The sequence below is a fragment of the Mercenaria mercenaria genome, chromosome 3 (genome assembly GCF_021730395.1).
Source record: "Mercenaria mercenaria strain notata chromosome 3, MADL_Memer_1, whole genome shotgun sequence".
Lineage (NCBI taxonomy): Eukaryota > Metazoa > Mollusca > Bivalvia > Venerida > Veneridae > Mercenaria > Mercenaria mercenaria.
In genome coordinates this window covers 38075071-38081424 of record NC_069363.1, presented here as the reverse complement: position 1 = coordinate 38081424, position 6354 = coordinate 38075071, and the positions used below count along the sequence as shown (strand labels likewise).

Here is a 6354-nt window from a genome sequence, read left to right as displayed (position 1 = left end):
GCCTCGATAGCCTAGTGGTAGGGCGTCCGCTTCGAGTGCGGGAGGTCGTGGGTTCGATCCCCTCGTGGCGATGGATTCCATCAGGAATGACGTGTCGAGAGTGATTAATACAAGTTGTATAACTTCCTTCACAATCGGCCTAAAATAAATTATGTATAAACTAACAAGGTCTTTGAGCTTCATGGTATGCACATAAGTGAGGCTGGGTGCAAGAAATCCATCAAGCTTCATAGTAGTGCAAATAGCAATTTCATGGCAGTGCATTGGACTTTGGCTGGTAGCAAGAAAATCGCCAAGCTTCACAGCAATGCACACATATAAAACTCTTTGTAAGAAGTTCATCAAGTTTCATAGCAATGCACACAAGTAAAGTTGGTAACAAGGTCTATTGACCGCCTCGATAGCCTATTGGTAGGGCGTCCGCTTCGAGTGCGGGAGGTCGTGGGTTCGATCCCCTCGTGGCGATGGATTCCATCAGGAATGACGTGTCGAGAGTGATTAATACAAGTTGTATAACTTCCTTCACAATCGACCTAAAATAAATTATGTATAAACTAACAAGGTCTTTCAGCTTCATGGTATGCACATAAGAGAGGCTGGGTGCAAGAAATCCATCAAGCTTCATAGTAATGCAAATAGCAGTTTCATAGCAGTGCATTGGACTTTGGCTGGTAGCAAGAAAATCGTCAAGCTTCACAGCAATGCACACATATAAAACTCTTTGTAAGAAGTTCATCAAGTTTCATAGCAATGCACACAAGTAAAGTTGGTAACAAGGTCTATTGACCGCCTCGATAGCCTATTGGTAGGGCGTCCGCTTCGAGTGCGGGAGGTCGTGGGTTCGATCCCCTCGTGGCGATGGATTCCATCAGGAATGACGTGTCGAGAGTGATTAATACAAGTTGTATAACGTCCTCACAATCGACCTAAAATAAATTATGTATAAACTAACCAGGTTTTCAGCTTCATGGTATCACTAAGAGAGTGGTGCAAAAACCATCAAGCTTCATAGTATGCAAATAGCGTTTCATAGCATGCATGGACTGGCTGTAGCAAAAATCGCAAGCTTCACGCATGCAACATATAAATCTTGTAAGAAGTTCATCAGTTTCTAGCAACCACAGTAAGTGGTAACAAGGTCTATTGACCGCTCGATAGCTATGGTAGGCGTCGCTCGAGTGCGGAGTCGTGGTTCGATCCCCTCGTGGAGATTGATTCCATCAGGAATGAGGTGTCGAGAGTGAATAATACAAGTTGTATAACTTCCTTCACAACCGACCTAAAATAAATTATGTATAAACTAACCAGGTCTTTGAGCTTCATGGTATGCACATAAGTGAGGCTGGGTGCAAGAAATCCATCAAGCTTCATAATAGTGCAAAAAGCAATTTCATAGCAGTGCATTGGACTTTGGCTGGTAGCAAGAAAATCGCCAAGCTTCACAGCAGTGCACACATATAAAATTCTTTGTAAGAAGTTCACCAAGTTTCATAGCAATGCACACAAGTAAAGATGGTAACAAGGTCTTTTGACCGCCTCGATGGCCTATTGGTATGGCGTCCGCTTCGAGTGCGGGAGGTCGTGGGTTCGATCCCTCGTGGCGATGGATTCCATTAGGAATGACGTATCGAGAGTGAATAATACAAATTGTATAACTTCCTTCACAATCGACCTAAAATAAATTATGTATAAACTAACAAGGTCTTTGAGCTTCATGGTATACACATAAATGAGGCTGGGTGTAAGAAATCCATCAAGCTTCATAGCAGTGCAAAAAGCAATTTCATGGCAGTGCATTGGACTTTGGCTGTTAGCAAGAAAATCGCCAAGCTTCACAGCAGTGCACACATATAAAATTCTTTGTAAGTAGTTCACCAAGTTTCATAGCAATGCACACAAGTAAAGATGGTAACAAGGTCTTTTGACCGCCTCGATAGCCTAGTGGTAGGGCGTCCGCTTCGAGTGCTGAAGGTCGTGGGTTCGATCCCCGGCCACGTCATACCAAAGACGTGAAAAATGGTACCATTTGCTCCCTTGCTTGGCGCTCATACCCTCATAGCGATGGATTCCATCAGGAATGAGGTATCGAGAGTGATTAATATAAGTTGTATACCTTCCTTCACAATCGACCTGAACTAAAATAAATTACAGTGCAACCTCTATAGAGCAACACCCTTTTGGAGATACAAACATTGACTGTTATGTAGAGGTTGTTGTTCTGGAGAGGTCAATTTGATAGTATATTTAAGCTTAGGGAAATTTTGATGATAATGTTAAAGAGGGGTTTGTCCTTAAGAGAGGGCCGCTCTGGAGAGGTTGGACTGTATGTATAAACTAACAAGGTCTTTGAGCTTCATGGTATGCACATAAGTGAGGCAGGGTGCAAGAAATCCTCCAAGCTTCATGTTAGTGCATATAGCAATTTCATGGCAGTGCATTGGACTTTGGCTGGTAGCAAGAAAATCGCTAAGCTTCACAGCAGTTCACACATATAAAATTCTTAGTAAGAAGTTCACCAAGTTTCATAGCAATGCACACAAGTAAAGTTGGTAACAACGTCTTTTGACCGCCTCTATAGCCTAGTGGTAGGGCGTCCGCTTCGAATGCGGGAGGTCGTGGGTTCGATCCCCGGCCACGTCATACTAAAGACGTGAAAAATGGTACCAGTAGCTCCCTTGCTTGGCGCTCATACTCTCGTGGCGATGGATTCCATCAGGAATGAGGTTCGAGAGTGATTAATATAAGTTGTATAACTTCCTTCACAATCGGACCTAAACCTAAAATAAATTCTGTATCAACTAAAAGAGGTCTTTGAGCTCATGTGTGCAACATTAAGATGAGGGCTGGGTGCAAGAATCCATCAAGCTTCATGGTAGTGCATATAGCAATTTCATGGCAGTGCATGGACTTTGGCTGGTAGCAAGAAAATCGCCAAGCTCCACAGCAGTTCACACATATAAAATCTTTAGTAAGAAGTTCACCAAATTTCATAGCAATGCACACAAGAAAAGCTGGTAACAAGGTCTATGAGTTTCATTTAGTGCACTTAAGTGAGGCTGGATGCAAGAAACTCATCAAGCTTCATGGAAGTGCATATAGCAATTTCATGGCAGTGCATTGGACTTTGGCTGGTAGCAAGAAAATCGCCAAGCTTCACAGCAGTGCACATATATAAAATTCTTTGTAAGAAGTTCACCAAGTTTCATAGCAATGCACACAAGTAAAGATGGTAACAAGGTCTATGAGTTTCATTTAGTGCACATAAGTGAGACTGGGTTCAAGAAATCCACCAAGCTTCATGGTAGTGCATATAGCAATTTCCTTGCAGCGCATTGGACTTTGACTTGTAGCAAGTAAGTCGCCAAGCTTCACAGCAGTGCACACATATAAAATTCTTAGTAAGAAGTTCACCAAATTTCATAGCAGTGCACACAAGAAAAACTGGTAACAAGGTCTATGAGTTTCATTTAGTGCACATAAGTGAGACTGGGTTCAAGAAATCCATCAGGCTTCATGGTAGTGCATATAGCAATTTCCTGGCAGTGCATTGGTCTTTGACTGGTAGCAAGAAAATCGCCAAGCTTCACAGCAGTTCACACATATACAATTTTTAGTAAGAAGTTCACCAAATTTCATAGCAATGCACACAAGAAAAGCTGGTAACAAGGTCTATGAGTTTCATTTAGTGCACATAAATGAGACTGTGTTCAAGAAACTCATCAAGCTTCTTGGAAGTGCATATAGCAATTTCATTGCAGTGCATTGGTCTTTGGCTGGTAGCAAGAAAATCGCCAAGCTTCACAGCAGTGCACACATATAAAATTCTTAGTAAGAAGTTCACCAAGTTTCATAGCAATGCACACAAGTAAAGTTGGTAACAACGTCTTTTGACCGCCTCTATAGCCTAGTGGTAGGGCGTCCGCTTCGAGTGCTGGAGGTCGTGGGTTCGATCCCCGGCCACGTCATACCAAAGACGTGAAAAATGGTACCAGTAGCTCCCTTGCTTGGCGCTCATACCCTCGTGGCGATGGATTCCATCAGGAATGAGGTGTCGAGAGTGATTAATATACGTTGTATAACTTCCTTCACAATCGACCTAAAATAAATTATGTTTCAACTAACAAGGTCTTTGAGCTTCATGGTATGCACATAAGTGAGGCTGGGTGCAAGAAACTCTTCAAGCTTCATGGTAGTGCATATAGCAATTTCATGGCAGTGCATTGGACTTTGGCTGGTAGCAAGAAAATCGCTAAGCTCCACAGCAGTGCACACATATAAAATTCTTAGTTAGAAGTTCACCAAATTTCATAGCAATGCACACAAGAAAAGCTGGTAACAAGGCCTATGAGTTTCATTTAGTGCACATAAGTGAGGCTGGGTGCAAGAAATCCATCAAGCTTCATGGTTATGCATATAGCAATTTCATGGCAGTGCATTGGACTTTGGCTGTTAGCAAGAAAATCGCCAAGCTTCACAGCAGTGCACACATTTAAAATTCTTAGTAAGAAGTTCACCAAGTTTCATAGCAATGCAAACAAGTAAAGTTGGTAACAACGTCTTTTGACCGCCTCTTTGACCTAGTGGTAGGGCGTCCGCTTCGAATGCGGGAGGTTGTGGGTTCGATCCCCGGCCACGTCATACCAAAGACGTGAAAAATGGTACCAGTAGCTCCCTTGCTTGGCTCTCATACCTTCGTGGCGATGGATTCCATCAGAAATGAGGTATCGAGAGTGATTAATACGTTGTATAACTTCCTTCACAATCGACCTAAACTAAAATAAATTATGTATCAACTAACAAGGTCTTTGAGCTTCACGGTATGGACATAAGTGAGGCTGGGTGCAAGAAACTCATCAAGCTTCATGGTAGTGCATATAGCAATTTCATGGCAGTGCATTGGACTTTGGCTGGTAGCAAGAAAATCGCCAAGCTCCACAGCAGTGCACACATGAAATTCTTTGTAAGGAGTTCACCAAGTTTCATAGCAATGCACACAAGTAAAGATGGTAACAAGGTCTTTTGTTCCGCCTCGATAGCCTATTGGTAGGGCGTCCGCTTCGAGTGCTGGAGGTCGTGGGTTCGATCCCCGGCCACGTGATACCAAAGACGTGAAAAATGGTACCAGTAGCTCCCTTGCTTGGCGCTCATACCCTCATAGCGATGGATTCCATCAGGAATGAGGTATCGAGAGTGATTAATATAAGTTGTATACCTTCCTTCACAATCGACCTGAACTAAAATAAATTACAGTGCAACCTCTGTAGAGCAACACCCTTTTGGAGATACAAACATTGACTGTTATGTAGAGGTTGTTGTTCTGGAGAGGTAAATTTGATAGTATATTTAAGCTTAGGGGAATTTTGATGATAATGTTAAAGAGGGGTTTTTCCTTAAGAGAGGGCCGCTCTGGAGAGGTTGTACTGTATGTATAAACTAACAAGGTCTTTGAGCTTCATGGTATGCACATAAGTGAGGCTGGGTGCAAGAAATCCACCAAGCTTCATGGTAGTGCATATAGCAATTTCATGGCAGTGCATTGGACTTTGGCTGTTAGCAAGAAAATCGCCAAGCTTCACAGCAGTGCACACATATAAAATTCTTAGTAAGAAGTTCACCAAGTTTCATAGCAATGCACACAAGTAAAGTTGGTAACAACGTCTTTTGACCGCCTCTATAGCCTAGTGGTAGGGCGTCCGCTTCGAATGCGGGAGGTCGTGGGTTCGATCCCCGGCCACGTCATACCAAAGACGTGAAAAATGGTACCAGTAGCTCCCTTGCTTGGCGCTCATACCTTCGTGGCGATGGATTCCATCAGGAATGAGGTGTCGAGAGTGATTAATATACGTTGTATAACTTCCTTCACAATTGACCTAAACTAAAATAAATTATGTTTCAACTAACAAGGTCTTTGAGCTTCATGGTATGCACAGAGGCTGGTAGCAAGAAAATCGCCAAGCTCCACAGCAGTTCACACATATAAAATCCTTAGTAAGAAGTTCACCAAGTTTCATAGCAGTGCACACAAGGAAAGCTGGTAACAAGGTCTCTGAGCTTCATGGCGTGCACATAAGTGAGACTGGGTGCAAGAAGGTCAGCGAGCTTCATTGTAGTACATAAAGCAAGAAAGTCTGTGAGCTTCCTGGCAGTACATTGGGTTTAGGCTGGTAGCAAGGAAGTCGCCAAGCTTCACAGCAGTGCAGACATATAAGGCTGGTACTTTGAAGTCCATCAAGCGTCCTAGCAATACACAGAGGTAAAGCTGGTAACAAGGTCTCTTAGCTTCATGGTAGTGGACATAAGTAAGGAAGACGACAAGACTTGATGCATGTCGTTTGTAATATGTCTGGATACCCC

At 43.0% G+C, this 6354-nt stretch overlaps 1 non-coding gene across 1 annotated transcript; it reads left to right on the top strand.

The window, feature by feature from the left end:
* Trnas-cga (transfer RNA serine (anticodon CGA)) lies at positions 1-70 on the top strand. The gene has a single exon. It is a non-coding gene; the product is annotated as a tRNA-Ser (tRNA).
* The last annotated feature ends 6284 nt before the right edge of the window (positions 71-6354 follow it).